We start from the raw sequence: 25,760 nt of genomic DNA, 5'->3' as shown, positions 1-25,760 counted from the left end.
TATCAACCTTACCAATAGGGTGAAAATAATTGGCCAATGCCTATACATGGACTGAGAAATGAAATAAAGCTTTGGTCAGTGCAAAAGGAAATCTCACCACCAAAAAATTATTGGCACTCAATATATATCAATCCCAAACAATATGTGATAGAAGGACTACTAAAAATGAGATCCAATGCCTCATATAAGGCACCTCCCAATATCAAGCCATAAACCTTCAATATTGAATGCACGATGCAACATTAGATGCATGTTGTTGAACCAAATTTTCCATAGATCGTATGCAAGATCTACAAAGAAAATCAGCAACAAGAACAAGCAAACTACCAAATATAATAACTAGCCCGAATTGCCAATCGAAATCAAACACCACCCTTAGACCAAGGAATAATTTTATGGCAAGGGAATCACTCAGAAATACAAAGAATTCAAGCCTAAAAGCTAGCCAATGGATGGAAGAAAATGATAGTCATCCAACCAAATCTCAAATCGGTGAATAACTATAAAAAGTGAGGGCCCTCATACAATATGGGCTACACTGTCCAAAGTGACAAACTACCACAAGGAATACAGACAGATATGGATTTGTTACTAAGTCAATGATCCAACACAATGAACAACAAAGCAAAGTTTTGATCAAATGTTGGATGTAGAGAACTCAAGATTTCGAAACACAAAATATACAAGCTTTGCAGATATGTCTAAACCACTAGTGCAAAGTATTGGCAAGAGACACTGCATTGATGATGAAATTTTGTCATTGATGGAAACTTGAGTTAGATTAGCAACTTGAGTTAAATATCCAATCTGCACCTCATGATTGAGGTTCGGTAAGGTCAGGTGAGAAGAACAGGTCATCCGACAGAATGTACAGTGTTGTGGTTGGTAATTTAGTTATATTGAGTATTTGCTATTGCGAATCTCAGTAAAGTATTGTGATCATGTGATATACATAATTCCAGGCTTATGGCATCTGATGATATATTTTGAATAAGTTGGAAGATCTGGTAGATAGTTTTCTGGTAGAAAAATGTTCATTGGCTGTAACGTGTGAAGATTATGTGTGCAGATCATGTGGAGTGATTTTGGTAGTTGTTTGCATGATCGAGGTTGTTGAGATGACATATGGGAAGCGTGTGGACATTTTATTTTGGTCCTCTTGAATATTTTGATTGTATTTGAGCCGACTTGATTAACACATTTCATTTGTATGTTATATAGTTTTTGGGCCGACATGGAATTGATCTAATTTGTTGTTGTGGATATATTAGACCAACTGATTTGATCATTTGAAGATTGATGGTCATGTGCAAAGTGTGTATGAGCTATTGTGCGCATTTTCACATGCATGGTTGGAAGATTAGTGCTTTGGTATATTGCAAAATATAAAAACAGAGCATGGTAGTAGAGAAAAGTGTGATCATATGTTTTGTGCTTAACCGGGACTATAATTAGGCATTTTTCGATGCTATCAAATAGTTCAAACCCTCTTGTATATTTCATAATAATTTTGTAAGGCAGAGAGTCGTTTGGGTTGTAGCCCTTACTTGTAATTGAACAGTGAGCTCTAGGCAGTGAGCTTGAATGCATGTGTATCCTCCTTTTGTAATATTTTTATACTTCTAACAAAGTATATTAATATTGTGGGTTTGAATCCCAGTGTGGTTTTTCCCTTAACCGGGTTTCCATGTAAAAATCTTGGTGTTATGGTATTGTTGATCTTGGCTTTGTGTTTTTGCACTTTACTTTTTTTTATATGCATTAAGTGGTTGAAAGATCATATTATTAAAGTTTAAATTTGTTGAACACTGATTCACTCCCCCTCTCAGTGTTCCCTTGATTTCAACACAAAGTTCGATCCACATTGACAAAGAGAAACAAGAAAAGCCAAGCAAATATTGAATGTCATGGATCAATGGACTTATCTTTGCACTATCGCCCTAGTCAACTGAAACTCAAAAAACCATCTATGAAGTTATTGTCAACCCAAACAAATATCAACAATCTATGTTGGTCAATGAGAAAATACAAGATACAAATATGCATAATATGAGCTTCAAACTTCCCAATAATCTTCATCAGTCCAAAGACAATAGAATCAATGACAATAGATGAGGTCGATCTATCAAATGGATAGATCACAGACCAATGATTTTTCTTGATCAACAATAGAAAATAGTGAGCCCTTGACATAGATGGCGATAGAAAATTGCACAAAACATAGATACCAACCACAAATAGATAGAATTGCCAATCTGCAAACCATGAAAATTTATTAACAAAGAATAAAATCAAATGAAATGGTGCTTATATCATAAACTACAACTCTTGGGATCTCAACAAATTGATGAATTCTTCTCAGAAAATAGGAAGGAGTCGCTAGATGTCGGGCTTTGATATCATGTAGAAATTATGAATTTCCCAAGACCACAAACAACTATAAACCTTCTCAAGAGAAATATAATTCACCAATAGATGAATGATTGAGATTGAGATAGATAAAATGTACAATAAAAACTCCTTATATAGGTAAGAGAAAGGATGAAAGCACCAATGAGGTGCAAGGGTAGGTACAACCACTCAAAACAAAATACTAGATGTAGGTAAATAATAAAATATAATAAAGTTAACCTAACACCTAAGGAATTAGAATTTGCCTAAGAAAACTTAAGAATGTGATAAAATATCATTTAATCCAACAAATATGGCTCAAAATGATCTTTAATCCACTCCTCTTCATAACTAAAATTGAGAAATTCCTTCCACACATTCAAATCCATTGTTAGAATGTTCTCATACTGCTCCTTGAATGTGGTTAAATCTGCTTCAATTAACTTATCCTAGATATCATGAAACTTCAAATGACTAAACTCTTTTAGCTCAACATGAATGTATGCCCAAACATCTTCAATGTAGACACAATCAATCAAAACCCTAAAAAAATCATCATCTTTGTCTTTCACCATCACCACATATGGATATGGGTTGAACATAGGTTGCAGCTTCAATCCAGGGTCTACAACAATTGGAGTTGCCATTTCACTCTTTCGTAGATTTCATAGAGAACTTAGGGTTTGCAAGAAAAACACTTCAAATGCATTGACCGCACAAGCAAACTGTTTCCATGCACTTGAGTTCTCAAGATAGAAAGTTCACAAGTGATCAAAATGATTTCATAAAAGTCTATTTATCTGTTACATCCACCAACTTAGGGCAATTCTGGAGTAAATGCATTTTACCATTACAACTCATAAAGATGATACTTTGTTTCATCAATTTTCTTAAAAAATTATACAAACCAACAAAACCATCTGGAAACCTCTAGAAACACCTTCACAACCTCTTTCATGCTAAAAGCAACTCAACATATAGACTACAAGGGGGTTCATTAGATCTTAATTTCTCTCTCCCCCTCACACAATGCATTCTATCTAGTTACCAGAAGAGGAATATGCACCATTAGTAGGTGCAGACCCATCCTCACTCTTTTCTTCCACCTTCTCATTTGATTTCTTCACCCATTTCATATTTATCTTCTCTTTTTATTAATTAACATCAATCTTGTTTACCAGATGAGTAGTCTTCTCATGTAATGTGTCCAAGTTTATTGCAGTTATAACAAGTCAGACCTTGTTGTAGACCATTTCTACTCCTAACATTTGATCCGCACTCAAAATCCTTGTGCCCAAATTTGTTGCATGCATAACAATATTTTTTTATGTCAAATTTAAACTCCTAACATTATAAATCTCAACAATGCTCAACCATAAACCCTAGACCCGCAATGAAATTCAACATAACATCAATGAAGAACCATAAACATGTAAAATCATGAACTCAATCAAATTATACAATTTACACATTTGATGGGTTTGACCTTCATTACTCTCCTATCTCCATTGATCTTATTTAGTACGGTTGATCTTTGATTTTATGTTTTCACAATAGCTCAATGGAAAATAGATAGTGGTTGTAGTAGACAATTCGATAGAGTGTAGGTTGTAAAGTTTTGATGCGAAAAGCTAACAAGATGAGGGGGGGGGGGGGGTGAATCATACAAACTTAATCTTCAGTAAAATCAACAGATTCAACCTCAGTAACATATTCTTCATCAATATAACCAAAAATTGTTAAACATGCTAACTCATAATCACATAATCATCATAACACATATAACACTAGATTTAACGTGGAAACCCAAATAGGGAAAAACCATTGTGGGATTTCGGACCCACTAAGAAATATACTCTTTTAGAGTATGCTCGGTTAAAAGAAAATTCTGTTAAAGATTACAAACACATTGCTAGATGTGACCCTGTTAAAGGATTTCCCTCAGATCTGTTAGGATCTTCACTTTGTTAGAAGTGACCTTGTCAAAGGATTTCAAACACTCAACTAGAATGTTACCTTGCTAGAGGATTTACAAATAAGACTGTTAAGTCCACTCGATTAAGAGATTTTCTGTCACTTTACAAAATAACAGTAATAAAATATAGCTGCAACTTCACATCTAAAATGCTAAAGCAGATTCTTATTTGCTCATCATTGTCTAGTCATAAGACTTATCTTGTCCCTCTGTTGGGCTCCCTACTCTATTATTCAAACAGGTCTTCAAGCTTCTGTGCTCTGTAATCACTATGTAGCATCCCTGTGCTTAAACTTGCCCACATGCATTGTTCATCAATAATTTCTTATTTATAAACAATTTGCTAACCGCTGAATCTCCTTGATCACATTTCCCATGATCAATCATAGCCATCAGATCTTTAAACTTACTAGGTTCAATGTATCCTTCGATCTGAAAAATGTTCTACTATGCCTTGGAACTTGCATTCCATCCTTGGAACTTGTGCTAGGCTAAGCGGTTCAATTTGTGTTGTAGATCTAGCTCCTAAATTTTCAAGGCCGTAGATCCTTAACAAATTTCTTGCACGACATACCAATCATTTAATCAACTCTAGCTAATCATCTCCCTTCATTAAATAACACTTTTAATCTTTCAATGTTGTCTGTCATAACTTGGTTGCAACTCGGTAAATACTAAACTTCACTCGGTAGACATTCCGCCTTCATTAACGGATATCGATAACCTTAGGGTTTACCGACTAGGTTCCTTACTCGGTGACATTGTATAGTATTAACCTTATAATCAACAACATATGTAGGATATCAAAACAATCTAAACATCATGATCTCATCATTGTCTAACTCGGTAATAGTTGCCCATTGAATAACTTATTTCTCCCCTTATTCATCACATTCTTCTGTGTCTTTTACCGACATCTTAATTCTCTTCAAATCAACCATCTCAAGATATGGCAACATCATACTGAATCAAAATATCAATTTCTTGACATCAATGACAAAATAATGTTATAAAGAAAGCTATCATCCTTCTTCAGTTATATCAATAATCTTCAACAACCTTCTCAATATCCTTAATGAGATATCAACAGTTTTCTTCTATTGAAATGCCAACAATCTCCCCCTTTGGCATTGATGGCAATACCAACTTTTAAATGGTAATACCAACAAGATATTCAAATTGATTCAGATTCAGATTGTTGTGGAGACTTCTCCTATTATCCTTGAGTTGTTTTCTGCTTCTGAAATCTTCTAGGCTTCCTCCCTCTTTTTCTGATCTTGCATTTAGTCTTCTCCCTTTTTCAGTAAACTTTTCCCCCTATCATTAGGCTTCTGTTATCTTCTCCATTTAGGGCTTTACCATTTAGTTTATCATTTAGTCTTCTCCCCCTTTGACAACAATGCCAAAAAGTAAAAGAACTAAATCATGAACTCTTCTGCTGTGAAGTGCTTTGCTTTTGCTGAGTTACACATGTAAATGTAACATCTAAAACTTGATCAGAGCAACTATTTCTTGTATCTTGTTCCCTGTTCACGTTCCTGCACACCTTTAGAAAACTTCCTAAAGTGCATAAATCATCATCAATCCACACATAATATTCTGTAGATTCATCGAATTGATGCTTTCACCGAAATCTGTCAATGAGTAGAAGATAGGGGAGGACCCCTAACTTGCTTCGGAGATACTCAAAAGTGTCTCTTGGTAGTGGCTTTGTGAAGATGTCTGCAATTTGCTCCTTTGTGCTAACATATTCCAGCACAACTTTCTTTTCTTGAACTTCTTCTCTGAGATAATGATACTTGATAGAAATATGTTTTGTCTTAGAGTGCATTACCGGATTCTTTGAAATGTTAATGGCACTCGTATTATCACAGAATATAGTTACTAGCTTGGTAACCTTTTCATTTATACCTTCCAATAGTTGTTTTATCCATGCTATATTAGTGTAGTTCAATGTTGCAGCAACATATTCAGCTTCTGTTGTTGACTATGAAATACATCCTTGTTTCTTGCTAAGCCAACTAACTAGTCTTTCTCCTATAAAGAAAGCTCCTCCACTTGTACTTTTTCTGTCATCAATGTTGCCTACCCAATCAGCATCAGTATAAACTATTAAATCAAAATCATTTCTCTTTTCAAACACTAAGCCATAATCTTCAATGCCTCTCAGGTATCTGAAAATTCTGTTGATTGCAGTCATATGGGTTTCTTTGGGATCTGCAGAGAATCTTGCAACAATACCTACTACATGTGCTATATCCGGTCTAATATGCACAACATATTGTAACTTTCCAATCATGGATCGGTAAAGTGTCTCATCAACAGATGCAGATTCATCATTCTTTGATAGTTTACAGTTGGTAGTCATAGGAGTACTTATTGGTTTTGAATCCTTCATTCCAAATTTCCTCAAGATTTCCTTTATGTACTTGGATTGAGTAATGAAAATCTCATCTTTCATTTGCAGTATCTCTAAACCTATAAAATACTTTATCTCACCGATTAGTGACATCTCAAATTCTTTGCACATTTCATTACCAAAGTTTTTGCATAGAGAATCATTTCCACAAAATATAATGTCATCAACAAATATGACTGAGATCAGTATTCCATTGTCTTCATCATTCTTCATGTACATATTGTTGTTTTCACTTGTTCTTATAAAACCTATCTTGATTAAGTAAGAGTGCAATCTCTCATACCATGCTCTAGGTGTTTGTTTCAGACTATATAAAGCTTTGTTCAATTTACATACCTGATCTTTATTCTTGTCTTCAACAAATCCTTCAGGTTGTTCGATATAAACTTCTTCTTCAAGTATCCCATTTAAAAATGTAGATTTGACATCCATTTGATATACCTTGAAATTTTTGAAAGCAGCATATGCCAACAATGTTCTTACTCCTTCAAGTCTAGCCATAGGTGCAAAGGTCTTGCCATAATCTATTCCATCTTCTTGAGCATATCCTTTGCAAACTAGTCTTGATTTATTTTGAATGACCTCACCTTTTTCATTTAGCTTGTTTCTAAAAATCCACTTTGTACCGATTACATTTTTGTCCTTTGGTCTTGGGACCAGTGTCCATGTGTCATTCTTCTTGATTTGATCAATCTCTTCAATCATAGCATTTACTCAATCTTCACTGTTAAAAGCCTCTTTTACTATTCTCGGTTCAAATTCAGATATCAAACATGTGTTCTGTCTCAGTTTTCTCCTTGTCATCATTGGATCATCCTTATCTCCTATAATTTGACTTGATGCATGATTCCTTCTGACATATTTGGCTAATACAGGTTTGGTAGGCTCATTATGATCTTCTTCATCACTTGGAAACTAGATATTCTCTTCATTTTCTTCAGTAACTCTCTCGGTAGGACTTGTCGGTTGAACATAGACAAATTCTTCATAATCTTCTGGTTCCTTGGAATTTCCTTCATCATTTCTTTCTGCAAATTCATCAATTTTCACATTTGCACTTTCTACTATTTTGTTAGATGATTTGATCAGACATTTAAATGCTTTGCTTCTAGAAGAATAACCTAGAAATGTTCCTTCTTCACTTTTCTGATCAAATTTTTTATTTTTGTCATCTTTGTGTACATAGCATCTACTTCCAAAGATTTTAAAGTAACTTACATTAGGTTTCTTGTCATACCAGATTTCATATGGTGTCTTCAAAGTTCTTTTCTTTAGTTGTACTCGGTTCAGGTTGTAAACAACAGTGCTTATTGCTTCTCTCCAAAATTTTTGTGGCACTCTCTTTTAAATCATCAGGGTTCTGGCACAATCCACAATAGATCTATTTCTTCTCTCAGCTATCCCATTTTGTTGTGGAGTTCTCGGTGCAAAGAATTGTCTTTTTATGCCATTATCATTGCAGAATAAGTTAAATTCATCAGAGGTGAACTCTCCTGCTCTATCAGATCTAAGACATTTCAGTTGTCTTCCTGTTTCATTTTCAACTCTTGCCTTGTACCATTTAAACATTTGAAAAGCTTCTGATTTTTCTTTTAAAAACATAACTGACATCATCCTTGAATAATCATCCACAAATAATATGAAATATTTATCACCATAATAACTCTGAACTTTCATAGGACCACAAAGATCAGTATGCAAAAGATCTAAAATTCCCTTAGAAGTGTAGGACTTACTTGTAAAGCTTGATCTTGTCATTTTACCCATTTGGCATCCTCAACATATAGCATTCTCAGGGTTCTCCAAACTCGGTAGACCTCTTACTCGATGCTTCTTACTTATTTTGATTAGATTCTCAAAATTTACATGACAAAACCTTTTATGCCATAACCAGGTATCATCTATCTTTGCATAAAGACACTTGTTCCAAGTTGATTCAAGGTGAAATGTGTTACCTTTTGTTTGAGTCCTGGTAGCTACTAACTTTCCCTGCTTGTCATGTACTTTGACAATTCCTTTTTGAAATTCTATTTGGTAACCTATATTGTTTAGCTGTGCTACACTCAACAAATTGTATTTCAAACCTTCAACCCAATAAACATCATCACATTTTGCATTGTCAAGAAGTGTGATAGAGCCTTTACCTTTTACCGGACATGGTGCATCATTACCAAATCTTACATATCCTCCATCATAATCTTCTAATTTAACAAATTTGAGTTTATCACCTGTCATGTGATGTGAGCATCCACTATCTATGATCCAAGAATCATTATGATTTATGTGAGATATTAAGGCTTTTTCCTCATACCTTTCTTCATTTGATCCATCCTTAATAGCCACATAAACAACTTCCTCTGTGTCCATTTCATCAGATTTATCATCATTGGATTCTTCATCGATAATTAGGCATGTCTTTCTATCTCTCCTTCTGAAATCTGAGTATCCTCTATAGTGATTGTCTTTATGTCCGTCATCTCGATATTCTCTCTTTTCATTAGATTCTTTGTCAGGGCAGTTAGAGGCCATATGTCCTATTTTATCACAATTGAAACATTTCAAAGGTAGTTTTCCTTTATACTTAACTTTGCCTCTTGGTAACCTCTTGGCCAACAATGCTTCAAACTCTTCTTGCTTTCTGATTTCCTCATAAAGTTTGCGCACTTCTTCCATGTTGTTACGAAACCTTTCACTTGCTCCACTGTGATTCCCTTCAGAATACTTGTTCATTCTATCATTGTAATTATTAGATTCACCAAGATGAAAAGAACTGAATGCAGATTCAACTTTATTTACCGAAGACCCACTATTATCAAAATTACTTAACTCAAATGCATGTATCTTATCGATAGTAGCATATAAAGGAACTGGCATGTTAGGTACAAACCTCAATTCATTGATTGCAGAGACTCAGATTGCATAAGCAGGTAGAAGGGTTCTCAATAACTTACTTGTGACATCCTTCTCTTCAATAGTTCATCCTGCTCCTTTGATTTGATTGACAATTTCCTTTAGTCTTGTACTATACTGGGTTATGTTCTCTCCTTCATTCATCCTCATAGATTCAAGTTGTTCTCTTAAAACTGTCCACTTTTGCTCTTTGTACATGTTCATCACAACCATAAATAGATGTAAGCTTAGACCACATTGCCTTTGCATAAATACATCCTTCTAAATCATTAAACTCTGAGTCGATCAATGCTGATGATATTTCAATCATTGCTTGAGTGTGTTCTTGCTTCACTTTTATCTCTTCCATAATCATCAGGTAGGTGCTTGGTGCAACATAATCATTTTCCAGATAGTATGTAGCATATTCTCCAATTCCTTATAGGTGCAGCTTCATCCTTTTCTGCCATGTGGAAAAAACTTGACTTGTTCAGCTTTGGGGCATCCCTCTTATACATCTTCGGATCTTAACTCAAGTACCTTCAAACTTTTCTTCCGGAGTCCAAAGCTCTGATACCAATTGTAAAGTTCTGATGCCAAAAGCTAACAAGATGAGAGGGGGGGGGGGGGGTGAATCATACAAACTTAATCTTCAGTAAAATCAACAGATTCAACCTCAGTAACATATTCTTCATCAATATAACCAAAAATTGTTAAACATACTAACTCATAATCACATAATTATCATAACACATATAACACCAGATTTAACGTGGAAACCCAAATAGGGAAAAACCATTGTGGGATTTCGGACCCACTAAGAAATATACTCTTCTAGAGTATGCTCGGTTAAAAGCAAATCATGTTAAAGATTACAAACACATTGCTAGATGTGACCCTGTTAAAGGATTTCCCTCAGATCTGTTAGGATCTTCACTTTGTTAGAAGTGACCTTGTCAAAGGATTTCAAACACTCAAATAGAATGTTACCTTGCTAGAGGACTTACAAATAAGACTGTTAAGTCCACTTGGTTAAGAGATTTTCTGTCACTTTACAAAATAACAGTAATAAAATATATCCGCAACTTCACATCTAAAATGCTAAAGCAGATTCTTATTTGCTCATCATTGTCTAGTCATAGGACTTATCTTGTCCCTCTACTGGGCTCCCTACTCTGTTATTCAAACAGGTCTTCAAGCTTCTGTGCTCTGTAATCACTATGTAGCATCCATGTGCTTACACTTGCCCGCATGCATTGTTCATCAATAATTTCTTATTTATAAACAATTTGCTAACCGTTGAATCTCCTTGATCACATTTCCCATGATCAATCATAACCATCAGATCTTTAATCTTGACTAGGTTCAATGTATCCTTCAATCTGAAAAATGTTTTACTATGCCTGGGAACTTGCATTCCATCCTTGGAACTTGTGCTAGGCTAAGCGGTTCAATCTGTGCTGTAGATCTAGCTCCTAAATTTTCAAGGTCGTAGATCCTTAACAAATTTCTTGCACGACATACAAATCATTTAATCAACTCCAGCTAATCAGCTTCCTTCATTAAATAACACTTTTAATCTTTCAATGTTGTCTATCATAACTTGGTTGCAACTCGGTAAATACTAAACTTCACTTGGTAGACATTTCACCTTCATTAATCGATATCGATAACCTTAGGGTTTACCGACTAGGTTCCTTACTCGGTGACATAGTATAGTATTAACCTTATAATCAACAACATATGTAGGATATCAAAACAATCTAAACATCATGATCTCATCATTGTCTAACTCGGTAATAGTTGCCCATTGAATAACTTATTTCTCCCCTTATTCATCACATTCTTCTGTGTCTTTTACCGACATCTTAATTCTCTTCAAATCAATCATCTCAAGATATGGCAACATCATACTGAATCAAAATATCAATTTCTTGACATAAATGACAAAATAATATTATAAAGATAGTTATCATCCTTCTTCAGTTATATCAATAATCTTCAACAACCTTCTCAATATCCTTAATGAGACATCAGTAGTTTTCTTCTATTGAAATGCCAACAATTGATGGGTTTGACCTTCATTACTCTCCTATCTCCATTGATCTTATTTAGTACGGTTGATCTTTGATTTTATGTTTTCACAAGAGCTCAATGGAAAATAGATAGTGGTTGTAGTAGACAATTCGATAGAGTGTAGGTATTCTTGAACTTGATTGATAGAAAGGGAGAGGGGAGGAAGTCTCTTATATAGAGAACATCCTATAAATGGAGGGATGCGATGTAGGAGCATCCCTTAGTGATGAATTGTAGTTTTCATTTTGATGTTCAAGGTCATGTTTTAGGTGTGCATAGGTTGTAGAGGACCATTCAGGTCCAATTCAATGGGTTAAGTTGGGTCATTGAGCCTAGGAATTAAAAAATTGGAGTTTCCCGCCCAAATCCAATTTGAACTTCCTAATGCAAGTTTGGCTTGGAAAGAGTTGGGGTTTGTTCCTCAACCTTAGTTTTGGACTTTTTTTTGCATAATAAGACATTTGGAGACCATGTAGACCATATGGGTCTTGGTTTGTACCTTTTCATGTTTGAGAATTGAGCTAGGTGAAAAGTTGTTGAATAGTAAACAAATTTGCATACATTTTAGCATTTTTGGAAAAGATAAGTGGTAATAAGTTTTAGAGTAGTTAGAGGCATTTAACTTGATGAAAAAAAGAATGTATACTCAGAAAAAGACAGAAGAAGTGATTGGGAATGAAAAGAACCTTGTTTGGATAGTTACTAGACTGTATTTTCTGCATTTTTTTATGTAATAGTCTGAAAATGTGATTGGTATGGTCTTGTACGATCTAGTATGGACTTGCACATGATTAGAAATATTGAATATGGCTCTTACATTCCAAATGCAATTGGTTTCATTTGTTTTATGTAGTTTTGATTAAGATATAGCATTTTTACCAAGGGTCGCTCTTTTGACTGGTTTTTCTTGTGAACAGTCCAAATAAACATGTTGTACAACCCTGTACAAAAGGCTGCAGGGCTGAAACCAATTGGAAAATTTATCCCTATGTATTAAGAAACTATTTCATTTGGTTTCAAGTGATTTCACTAAAATTTTGCATAAGTTATAACAATTTTTGTAAGAACAGTCGAGAACCCTACCTAGGGTTTCTAGTGGACATGTTTATTTAGTATCTTGCCTTCCCACCATTGGAAACTAATGAAAATTAGTGGGAAGGTCTGTACATACATGGTATTCAATGCCTCAAAATGAAATGGCATAATTCTTTGATTTACAGAAGTTATATTTATCAAAAGGTCTTAAAACTCAGTGTAATAGTCTAGAAGCTAGTGAAAAGAAGAGGGTTTGGTAAAACAACGTCTTATTTGGGTTGAATAGTACTATAAATATTGCAAGGGACTCCTAAGGGTTTTGTGAGTGGTTTGATAATCCTATACTTGAGATGGTTTGAGTCAAGTAGGCGTGAAGTGTTCATAATAGGCCTATAGGGTAGTTTCCTACAATAAACAAGTGAAAGATCCTTGTGCTAATGTGTTGTCTACATTGTTTCAAAGGCTAAAGGGGTTTGTTTTGGGTTTCAAGGGTATTATAATAGTAGTATAAAATTGATTGTAGGGTATTTTACAAGGGTGCAAAAGAATGCATCAAATGAACCTAATAGTTGGGAGTCTAAGTAAAACCATGGGCAAGTTGATGAGGTCTTTCTGAGATCTTGGTTAACATGTTTGTTTTACAGTCCTTCCTCTGCATTAGGAGGGGATTAAGAGATGGGATAAAAGATGGTCAGATAAGATTGAAGGGAAGGTAGAGAAAACAATAAAATAAAGGGAGTGGTTAAGATAAATGAGGGGAAAAACTAAATGAATTAATTAAATAAATTAAATAATTTGTTTAATTAATAGAGGGGGGGGGGGCACATAAATTAAATTAAATTAAATATTTATTTAATTTAAAAAAAAAAATTTAAAAAATAAAAATATTTATTTAAATTAGGATAGAAAAGTCTCAGAAAAGGTTTAGTGAATTAATTAATTAAATAAAAATTCATTTAATTAATAGAAGAAAAGGGGATAATTAAATAAATAAAAATATTTATTTAATTAGGCTAGAACAATTTTAGGTGTCTACATTTTGCCCCTCTTTGAGACAATGTAGTTAATCATGTTGTTTTAAAGAAGGTTAAAACATAGTTGCTAGGATAGGGATAAGGAAGGATTGCAATTTAGTAGGATGAAAAATATTTATTTAAATTAGGATATAAAAGGTTTAGTGAATTAATTAAATAAATAAAAATTATTTTAACTTATAGAAGAAAAGGGGGTAATTAAATAAATAAAAACTATTTAATTAGGCTAGGGCAATTTTAGGTGTCTACAATATCCATTGAATGACATAATATTTCTACTATAGTGTTTATTCACATATCCATTCCGTACCATCCTACTTCTGCACTCATTTGCCTTATGCCCAAACTTATTGCAAGTATATAACTGACCATTAAATGACTGAGATATGATCTGACTTCTACATTCACTATCTCTATGTCCAAACTTATTGCATGAAAAACAATTACCATTAAAGGTTGATGAATACCTAGTTTGAGCAGGAGAAGTCCTTTTGTCAATCTTCTTGTTCAGACTAGAGTATGAAACCTTGTTGATCTTTGTTAGTGTCCTTCAATTGATCCTTGAACTTTTTCTTTCCTTTATCTCATTTTCTAGGAATCTTAGGGATAAGTGCACAAAGATGGTGGTCAAAAAGGGGGGTATAAATGGACACTTTTTTTTTGAAATCAGGTGAACCTGAACTTGGAGGCAAAATTTGAAAGTCATCCACTCAAGATATGAAGATAATCAAAGAAAAAATATTGTAGTACTCTGAATCTAATTTCCAAACTACTAAACGTTTTCAAAATTGGATAAGATTAAGGGCGTCAAATCCTTCACGCACGAAAAATTGACCTTGATTTTTTCTGAAAAACATAACATAGTGTCTGACATGCGCATCAAAAAAGTCATTGTTAGATTTAGTATTTTGAAAAATCCTTTGGCAGAAAGATAGTTAAGAGTGAGCACTAGAAGATGTGTATTGTTTTGTAATTTTTTTTTGAGTATTTTTTTTTATGATTTTTCCAATCGAGCACATCTTAAACAATTAGGTACCTGTTTGTGCGCGAAGCATAAATTGCAATAAACAAATCGAAAATACAATTTTTTTTTTAAAATTGTAAAGAATCAAGTGCACTACAATAATATATAAAGTTTTTAAATTTGGATAAGTATATCAAAATTTATTCAAAAAATGGTGCACCTATGTCTGTGAGAACTATGGAGACACTTGTAAAAAAAATTCAATAATAATATGTTATTGTTGTTCAAATTGAAAAAAAATTATATGGTTAGAAAGCTCAGAAGATGGGTGAAAATATGGTGGTAATTTTAGAAATACCCACTTGATGAAGTGTAAACCTAATGATGACAAAGTCGATAAACCAAGTTGATAAAATAAAACACGTCAAAAATGAGAGAAATGGAGGGAAATCAAACTTCCAAACCATAGCTTTATCATCCAGGCCTATTTCCAAGCCTAAACAGTCAAATGCGCGTACGGGGTACTTATGGTGTAAGAAGCACGTACGCACTCTTTTTACTATAAACAACGCGTACGTGCTATTGTATAATATGATATTGTATATATAATATGTGTATATACATATAATATATGTAATATATAATATGTGTATAATATTATATTATATATATAATATGTGTATATACATATAATATATAATATTTATATATATATATGTATATAATAGTATATAATATATTAAGTATATATATACACATGTAAGTGTATTGTCTCCCCCTCTCAAACGCATACAAGGTGTCTCTCTCTCTCTCTCTCTCTCTCTCTCTCTCTCTCTCTCTCTCTCTCTCTCGTCTCTCTCTCCCCTTCTCCCTTCCTCCATACCCCATCCCTCCCTCTCTCCCCCTATCGCTTCCTCCATACTCCATCGCTCTCTCTCTCGCTCTCTCCCCTTCTCCCTTCCTCCATACCCCATCCCTCTTTCTCTTCTTCTCTCCCGCCCTCCCTCCATACCCCACTGCAACTGTGTCTGCACTTCTGTAGAAGTAAGTGAATTTATTTCTTGTCTACAACTTCCTCTTTGATTTTTTTATCATGTATGCTCTCCTAAGAAAATTGACTGATGGATTTGTGTGTGTATACTGAATAGGAGGAATAGGGTTTGAAATTGAACCATAGGTATATTTCTGTGACAAAAAAGGATACCTGTAGCAATATTCTTCTCGAATGTGTTTTTAATGAGCAGAGCAGATGTGGAAAATAGTGTCAGCAAAGCAACATGATGAGTCAGAGTACCTGCAATATATTTTTCAAAAGGAAACAGCCGGTAGGAAGAGAAAGAGGGAGAGTAACATAGATGATGTCCTAGAGAATGATAGTGGTGGGTATGCGAGAGTTCCCATGTTGTTACACAATGCCTGTCACCTAAAGAAATTAAAGTTTGTTGTATGCATGGCAGTGGTAGTATATGATGATTATCACTTGTCAAACGACTTGGAATGGTACATACCCATGAAAGAAATCAAGTGTGTAATTCCTATAGTCACAATTGAGATTAGTCCTATAACCTTGCAAATTTAATAGCATCATATGTTTTATAACTTAGGCAGTACTCTTAGGGTTAGGTCAAGCTCTTACACTTGCTTTTTAGAGAAGCCTCATTGTTTGTTCACTTGGAGTCTCGTTGCATGATGTTCTATTCATAACTTTAAATTTAATAAATCATTTTATTAGCCCACCATATGACCCCTTAGGTGTCATTAGAGGTTGTATTGTTTCCTAAGAGGTCATATGGTGTCATGTGACCCCTTAGGACACTATATGACCCCTTAAGACACCATATGACTCATAACAACACCATATGGTGTCCTAAGGGGTCATAGGATGCCATATGACCCCTCAGGACACCAATGACCCATAACAACACCATATGGTGTTCTAAAGGGTCATATGGTGTTCTATGACCCCTTAGGACACTATTTGGTGTCATTATAGGTCCTATGGTGTGCTAAGGGATAATATAGTGTCATATGACCCCTTAGGACACCCTATGACCCCTTAGATGTTGTTAGGGGTCATATTGTGTTCTAAGGGTCGTATTGTGTTTTGGATTCGATATCTCTTCCTCTCCCTCTCTCTCTCTCTCTCTCTCTCTCTCTCTCTCTCTCCCCCCTTCTCCCTTCCTCCATACCCCATCCCTCTTTCTCTTCTTCTCTCCCTCCCTCTTTCTCTTCTTTTGTAATTCCTATAGTCACAATCAAGATCAGTCCTATAACCTTGTAAAATTAATAGCATCATATGTTTTAGAAATTAGGCAGTACTCTTAGGGTTAGGTCAATCTCTTACACTTGCTTTTTAGCGAAGCATCATTGTTTGTTCTCTTGGAGTCTCTCTTATGCTGACAATGGTCTAACTCAGCTATATCAAAACTAAACTACTGAAGTTATATTGTATTATTTTCTATTCATAAGTTTAAATTTAATATATCATTTTATTAGCCCATCATATGACCCCTTAGGTGTCATTAGAGGTTGTATTGTTTCCTAAGAGGTCATATGGTGTCCTATGACCCCTTAGGACACCATATGACCCCTTAAGACACCATACGACCCATAAAAACACCATATGGTGTCCTAAGGGGTCATAGGATGCCATATGACCCCTCGGGACACCAATAACCCATAACAACACCATATGGTGTTCTAAAGGGTCATATGGTGTTCTATGACCCCTTAGGACACTATTTGGTGTCGTTATAGGTCCTATGGTGTGCTAAGAGATGATATAGTGTCATATGACCCCTTAGGACACCCTATGACCCCTTAGATGTTGTTAGGGGTCATATTGTGTTTTGGATTCGATATCTCTTCCTCTCTCTCTCTCTCTCTCCATACCCCATCCCTCTCTCTCTCACTCTCTCCCCTTCTCCCTTCCCCATCCCTTTCTCTTCTTCTATAATTCCTATTAGCCCACCATATGATGCCTTAGGTGTCATTAGAGGTCATATTGTTTCCTAAGAGGTCATATGGTGTCCTGTGACCCCTTAGGACACCATATGACCCCTTAAGACACCACACGACACATAACAACACCATATGGTGTCCTAAGGGGTCATAGGATACTATATGACCCCTTAGGACACTATTTGGTGTCGTTATAGGTCTTATGGTGTGATATTTGGTGTCGCTATAGGTCCCTCCCTCCCCCCTCTTCTCTCTCTCCCTCTCTCCTCCCTCTACCTCTCTCTCCCTCTCTCTCCCTCCTTCTCTCTCTCTCTCTCTCTCTCTCTCTCTCTCTCTCTCTACCTCTCTCTCTACCTCTACCTCTCCCTCCTTTCCCCCCCTCTCCTCTCCCTCCCTCCCCCCTACTCTCCCTCTCCCTTCATCCATACCCCTTCTTCTCTCCCACCCTCCCCCCTCTTCTCTCCCTCTCTCCCTCCCTCCTTCCCTTCCACCCCCCTCCTCTCTCCCTCCCCCTACTCTCCCTCCTCTCTCCCTCCCCTCTACTCTCCCCCCTCTCTCCCTCTCTCTCTCTCTCTCCCTCCCTCCCTTTTCATTCACATTTTTTTTACTACCAATAGCGCATACAGAGTACTGAAACTATTAGTTCATTGCCCTACCATAACTTTTTTAAGGCGTACGAGCGCGTACGCAGTACTTATTACTTGTAAGTGTGTACGGGGTACTGAGCCCATTATTCGCTACCCTGCGATAACATTTTTTAGACTTAGGAGCGCATACATGCTACTTATTAGTACAGAATGGGAAAAAAAAATACCGTTGGGCTTGCCAAGATTTTATGGATGAATAGTGCTTATGTGGTACATAGACATAGTTTTAGCAGCCCAAGAGCCTCAATGGCCTCAAAAGAAGTTTTTGAGGTCGTTGTGGGCTCCACTGGAACTGTATCTGCACTTATATCACTGTTTTATACATAGAAGTAAGTGAATTTTTTGTTTTTGCATGATTTCAAATGATTGAATTGTTGTTCTTATTAGTTTTGTCAATAGTATTGTGATTGTTTAATAGTTTGATTCCAAAAAATAGTGATAAGATGCATATTTATGGTTATTTGTTTGTTTATGAACTTTTATTTACATATATATATGTAGTATGATTCTATTTAGGACAACCGATATCAACCATGGGAAAGAACAAGCGAGGAATGATGGAACAATGAGAGGCTAAAAAGGAAAGACAAAGGCAACGTATGAAGAAATTGCGTGACATAAGAACAATGGGAGAAGAAGGTATGTCATCCTCAACATCTCAATTCGATTTACCAAACGAACATAATGCACCTAATGCAATTGAAGAAGAGACATTTGATTTACCGTATGAACCTAATACAATTGAAGAAGATACCGCATTGAATAATCAATTAAATGATGAACATACACCTTCTCTATTTGATGAATTGAATGTACATAATGCACCGATGTTAACACCTCCTAGAATCATTCGTAGGAAACCAAAGTATCTAATTGACATTGATGAGAATATATTGAAGCCAATACCCAATAAAGTGTGAGAATGAACTTGTAGGAGAATGGTTAAAAGAATATGGCAAAACTATTTTGAAAACTTAAATCAAACCGCAAATGTCATTTAATTGTTCAAATTATTAAAAAATTGAATTTTAGAGAGAGAATGAAAATTCTAGGCCTAAGATCATCTAAAAGTAACAGTGAAAGAACTATTGTGAGAAATCTATTCGATGCATATCAAGCTATTGGTTCAAAATCACATACTAAAGATTCTAATGCTACTTGATGTGTCATTACATCAACCATAATGAGCAAGAAAATAAAAAAAGATCGTTTGATAAGCAAAACAAGTGAGTCATTAAACGTTAGTAGAACAACATTAAGTAAAGCATTAAAGAGGTGGGAAAAAATAGAGGAACCTAACAATAATTCTCTTTGGGCATTCTCGGGTAGACTACCATGCAAAGATAAGGTTGTTGATGCACTAAGAATATTAACTGAATTTTTTTGGCATGACAACACAAGAGTTTCGCCCAACCAGAGAGATGTTGTTAGAAGGCGAATTGGGTCTACAAATTGTGAGTCACATGCCAAACACTATTTGGATATGACTCAACTAAATTTTATGAAAGATTCCTTCAAAAGTTTCCTCAAATAAGAATTTCTCAAAGATTTTTTGAAATGGAAAAACCTTTTTATATTAAGATTAATCATGTATGCACCACGTGTTGTTGTAGGATGCATATTGAATTTTCCATGCACTATGATATTTTTCGTCATATTTGTTCTACTTTGCACACTAATGATGTAAGAGAATTTATTTCAAGTGTGCCATGTAATAGACATGATGGTTGCATTTATTATAAGATGCCTTGTTTGGAAGGTTCTTATGCTATATGTGGTGGTTTGCAACGTTTACCAAGATGCGTACATTTGGAGAGCACACATGAAAATGGTACAAAACTAGTTTCTTTCGAAAAATACAAGACAGTCACATATGGAGTTAAAGATGGAAAATATTTGAAGAGATGTGAGCTAGTGAAAACTGATATATGTGTAGTTGAATTTATGAAAATGTTTCAAGAGAAACTAGTTTATGAGTACATAATGCATACACATAGAGCTTGATGGTTAGATGCACGATCCAAGTTATGTAAGGACACATTTCCTCTTGGCACCATTGTCTCTATCATTGATTTCGCTGAAAGTTATACACTACAACCTCAAAATGAAGTGCAATCTATGTATTATCACTCTACACAAGTTTCTATTTTTGTACACATAGCATTCATGCATGCAAATGATAGCACATAGGAGGATAGAAAGGTAGTAAGAGAGTATCACTTCTACATAAGTGACGATCCTACTCATTCATCAGAGTTTGTACAAGGATGCTTTAAAGTTTTCTATGATAGTTTAAGGGAAAGGAACATACGATACAACCGACACTTAATATGGTCAGATAATTACACCACACAATTCAAGGATACAAGGATGTTTTATTGGTTGACAAGGATGCATATGACAAGCGGTGTACAACATTTTTGGAATTTCATTGAGGATGGAAATGGTAAGGGAGAGAACGATGGTGCAAGAGCATGTGTGAAAAGAGCCCTAGCTAGAGAAGAATTGAAGTACGAAGGTGGTGCTGAGTTGATAGATGCAAAAACAATTGTGCGATGGTGTAAGTCTATGATGGGTCTAGGTAATCCAGGTATGTCAATGGTTCGTAGATATTTTTGGTTGATCACTGAATCTAACATTGAAAACTGTCTAGATTGTTGTACAGTTGTAAGATCGATTGACATGCACTCATTTATGAGTTCAGATTCAAGTTCACTGGTAATTTATACGAGATAGATGGTATGTTTTTTCTCTTCATGCATGTATTGTTTGTGGGAAGAATGTGAATCACAAGAGTGGGTCGACAAATGGTCTTGTAGACCATTGGTTCCCATTGATTCATATCAAATTCCCAAAGCACTACAATTGAGCCAGATGGAGACATCAGTGGATTTTGACCATGTATCCGACCTAGTGGATTCAGGTGATTTTTTGAGTTAATTTTTTTGCAAGTATTCTTTTTGGTTCATTTTGTTGTACATCATACTTTATTTTTGGTATTAATTAACATTTTATAAAATGCATGTCATGTGCATGCAGTTGTTGCAGAAGAGAACAATGAAGAAGGAACAAATTACTATTTGTGTCGTTGTGTTGAGCCAAAAAGAAATTTGATAACCACAATCATTGACGGAGAGGGTATTGAGTACCCAATAGGGTTTGTTGTCGTGACAGGAACATGGCTTCGGAGATACCCTATCAAGAATTTTGATGTTTGGTTGTTCGAGGACTTTGAAACACGCATACATATTCTTCATTTCTCTAACCTTGTTGTTGCAACAAATATTCATTTGATGAAGTATCGTGGTAGACCTCATAACAATATTTTATGGAAAGTTCGTGAATCTAACCACGAGGCAATACTTGACACAATACGGGTTAGAGCCGATCCTGAAGGCTCACTTGATTGATTCTACGATTCAGAGTAGAATGATTTTGAGAATTTTGTATAAATTATCGACAAATTGTTCTATATTCATTTTTTGTATATATAAATGCTCATGAGCTGATTTTTACATGTTTAGGGGCATAATTTTGTATATTTAAATGGCAATGAGATGATTTGTACATATGTACATACCAAATTTTGTATATTAAAATGGCGATGAGCTGAATCGCACATATTGTAATGCCAAATTTTGTATAAAAGCCCATGAGATGATTTGTATATTGAAATGGAGATGAGTTGAATCGCACATATTGTAATGCCAAATTTTGTATAAAAGCCCATGAGATGATTTGTAAGACATTTTTTTTATAATCAAATAGCCTAGAGCTGATTTGACCATATTTAGAGGTAAATTTTTGAATAATATGTGACAATGTTTTGTGACTATTTTGTGTGTCAATGTTTTGTGACTACGTTTTGAGTATATGTCATGTGTCCCTGGTCAATCATGAGTATTCTTAATTCTTGTATAATCATGGAGAATTATTTGAGTCATTATCAGGTCATAGGGGTCATACATTAAGACTAGATACAATTTGAGCAAAAATTGTCAAAAAAGTTGTCAAGCAACTTCTACATTGCATCGGTAGGGTATGACTCTTGATGTTTCGACGCTTTGGGATGCACAAGAGGGGCATGCCTAGCGTAAAAATTCCCACCCAAACATTCTCATGACGTCAGTTTGTGCACATGACAAACCGAATCAATTTTAGCCAATCTTGCAACTTTGCATTGCATGCAACTGACGGTTTTTGCAGTAGGCAAAAAAATGATGCCAATTGAAAATGGCTTTGATTTGTCAAAAACCAAGATAGGAAATTGTAGAGGAGCCTCACGCGACCCCATGAGTTCAAATGGATTGACCATATGTGTCCTGGATTTGAAGAAACAGTCCGTCAAAATTTGACAATTTTTTGGACTCATGGCACTTGAGAGATCGCCCCGGTATGGTATGAATTTTGACGTTTCGACACTTTGGGATGCATGAGAGGGGCATGCCTAGCATAAAACTACCCACTCAAATGCGCTCATGACGTCGGTTTGTGCACACAACAAACGGAGTCAATTCTAGTCAATCTTGCAACTTTGCATTGCATGCAACTAACGATTTTTGCAGCAATCGAAAAAATGCTACCAATTAAAAATGGCTCCGAGTCATCAAAAAATGAGATAGACCATTGTAGAGGAGCCTCACGCGACCCCATGGGTTCAAATGGATTGACCACATGTGTCTTGGATTTGAAGAAACAGTCCGTCAAATTTTGATAATTTTTTGGACTCATGGCACTTGAGAGATCGCCCTGGTACGGTATGACTCTTAACGTTCCGACGCTTTGGGATGCACGAGAGGGGAATGCCTAGCATAATCCTACCCACCCAAACATGCTCATGATGTCAGTTTGTGCACATGACGAACCAAATCAATTATAGCCAATCTTGCAACTTTGCATTGCATGCAGCTGACGGTTTTTGCAGCAAGCGAAAAAATGCTACCAATTGAAAATGGCTCCGAGTCATAAAAAACCGAGATAGGCCATTGTAGAGGAGCCTCATGCGACCCCACGGGTTCAAATGGATCAACCATATGTGTCCTGGATTTGAAGAAACAGTTTGTCAAATTTTGATAATTTTTTGGACTCAGGGCACTTGAGAGATTGCCCCGGTATGGTATGACTCTTGACATTCCAACGCTTTGGGATGCACAACAGGGGCATGCCTAGCGTAAACCTACCCATTCAGATGCGCTCGTGACATCAGTTTGTGCACACGACAAACCGAATCAATTCTAGCCAATCTTATAACTTTGCATTGCATGCAACTGACGGTTTTTGTAGCAGGCAAAAAAATGCTACCAATTGAAAATGGCTCCGAGTCATCAAAAACCAAGATAGGCCATTGTAGAGGAGCCTCACGTGATCCCACAGGTTCAAACGGATTGACCATATGTGTCTTGGATTTGAAGAAACAGTCCGTCAAATTTTGATAATTTTTTGGACTCAGGGCACTTGAGAGATCGCACCGGTATGGTATGACTCTCGACGTTGAGGCGTGTTGGGATGGACGACAGGGGCATGCCTAGCATAAACCTGCCCATTTGGATGTTCTTGCGACATCAGTTTGTGCACACGACGAACAAAATTTGACCATTGCGAGCGTGAGGGTGCTCTCGCACCAAACACATATTGTTGTTTATATTCATATTGTTGATTTTTGTTGTTTATATTCATATTGTTGATTACATATGTAAATAGTCATTTAGATTTATAAAAGGGTAGCTACCAAATACAACGAATACACAATAATGAACTAAATACAAGGAGTTTTGTAGGGTTAATTAAACATTTTAATTTTTTTTTATCAAATCATATTCCACAATTGCAATGTTTTATATCATATATTTTTGTTGTTTATATTCATATTGTTGATTACATAGGCAAATGATCAATTAAATTTATAAAAGGACAACCACAAAATATAACGAATACAAAATAATGAACTCAATACACATTTATTGGATCGAATATCGACATTTATATATATATATAAGGCATGTTTGCCAAGTCAATACAAGTATTACAAAAATGTGGCATATGCCATGTCCAAATCAATATACAATAAAAATGTAGAATATCTACATGTATTGGTCATTCTATGACCAAAACTAACACTATATGATCCTAAACTTGTGGTGGATCATCAAAATCAAGCCTCTTCGATGCAGTACGCAGCTCTGTAGATGGCTGCAAAACCATAATTCAAAAGCCAAGTTAGAATTCTTTTGTAGAAAATAGTTCACAATTAACAACATAACTATGCATTTAACTATAATTCCTTTGCAATTGAAATGTAGATTACCTCATCGGCTGATCTAGGAGCTAATGTCTTCGCTCTCCTCTCCTTGTCACTCTTAGGAGTTTTCTTGAAGACATACTTAAATGGATCCATGTTATGGTCGTACCGCGAAGGGGTCTATTGTAGATTAAATGTACAATTAATACAATGTACTAACATAAATATATCAAAAACACTTAAAAGTATAATATAGAGAACAATGACATACCTGTGCCTGAGATGCTTCTCCAATGGACTGAGGATGGCTCACCATTGATGGAGAAACTGTCGCTATTACCTATAAAAAAAATGTTCAAAGATTAAATACAATTAATATAATGATAAGTATTCAAAGTTAAAAACAATTAATTTTACATATCAAACAAAAGTGTACCGGATCCTGAGATGCTTCTCCAATGCATGGAGGAGGGTTCGCCATTGATGAAATAGGTATGGATATTTCCTGTATGAAAAAATTATAAGATTATAATATATCACAAGTTCACATGTACGCGTGCATATAATCATGAAATCAAGAAAATAAAGTAGAGATACATACCTCCACCCTCTCTTGATCCACGGGCGAATCAGGTGCATTCAATAAATCCACATAGCTCAATGGCCACTGTACATGTAAAATAGACAAAAAACACTAATCAATCTACAAACCCCAACTAATACTTGATTTCAACATTTTCAAATAATTGTACAACTAAAAATGTGTTCAATTACCTTCTTCCCACATTTTGGCATCTTCGAGGAATTCTTTTTCTTAAGACGAGCCCTAGACGCGGAGGGGGTACCCTAAGAAAACAAAATTAACATGAGATATTAGTACGGATAATAAATTAAACATAATTTTAAAAATCTAAAATTAAATGACTTTCATATTCCATCAAAGCAATACATAAAAAGGGTTGTACAAAATATGATACCGTATAGCCTTGTAGGCCAAAATCAATCGCTGAGAGTGTGATATCATCAATCTGGGACATTTGGTCTCCTATCAACACCTACAAACCAAAAATTGGACCAAGCATTAAATATAGTTAGTATATCTTGTATTTTTTTGAATTCAAAGTGTACTAT

The sequence above is a fragment of the Cryptomeria japonica genome, chromosome 3 (genome assembly GCF_030272615.1).
Source record: "Cryptomeria japonica chromosome 3, Sugi_1.0, whole genome shotgun sequence".
Taxonomy (NCBI): Eukaryota; Viridiplantae; Streptophyta; class Pinopsida; order Cupressales; family Cupressaceae; genus Cryptomeria; species Cryptomeria japonica.
Note: the sequence above shows the minus strand (reverse complement) of the source record.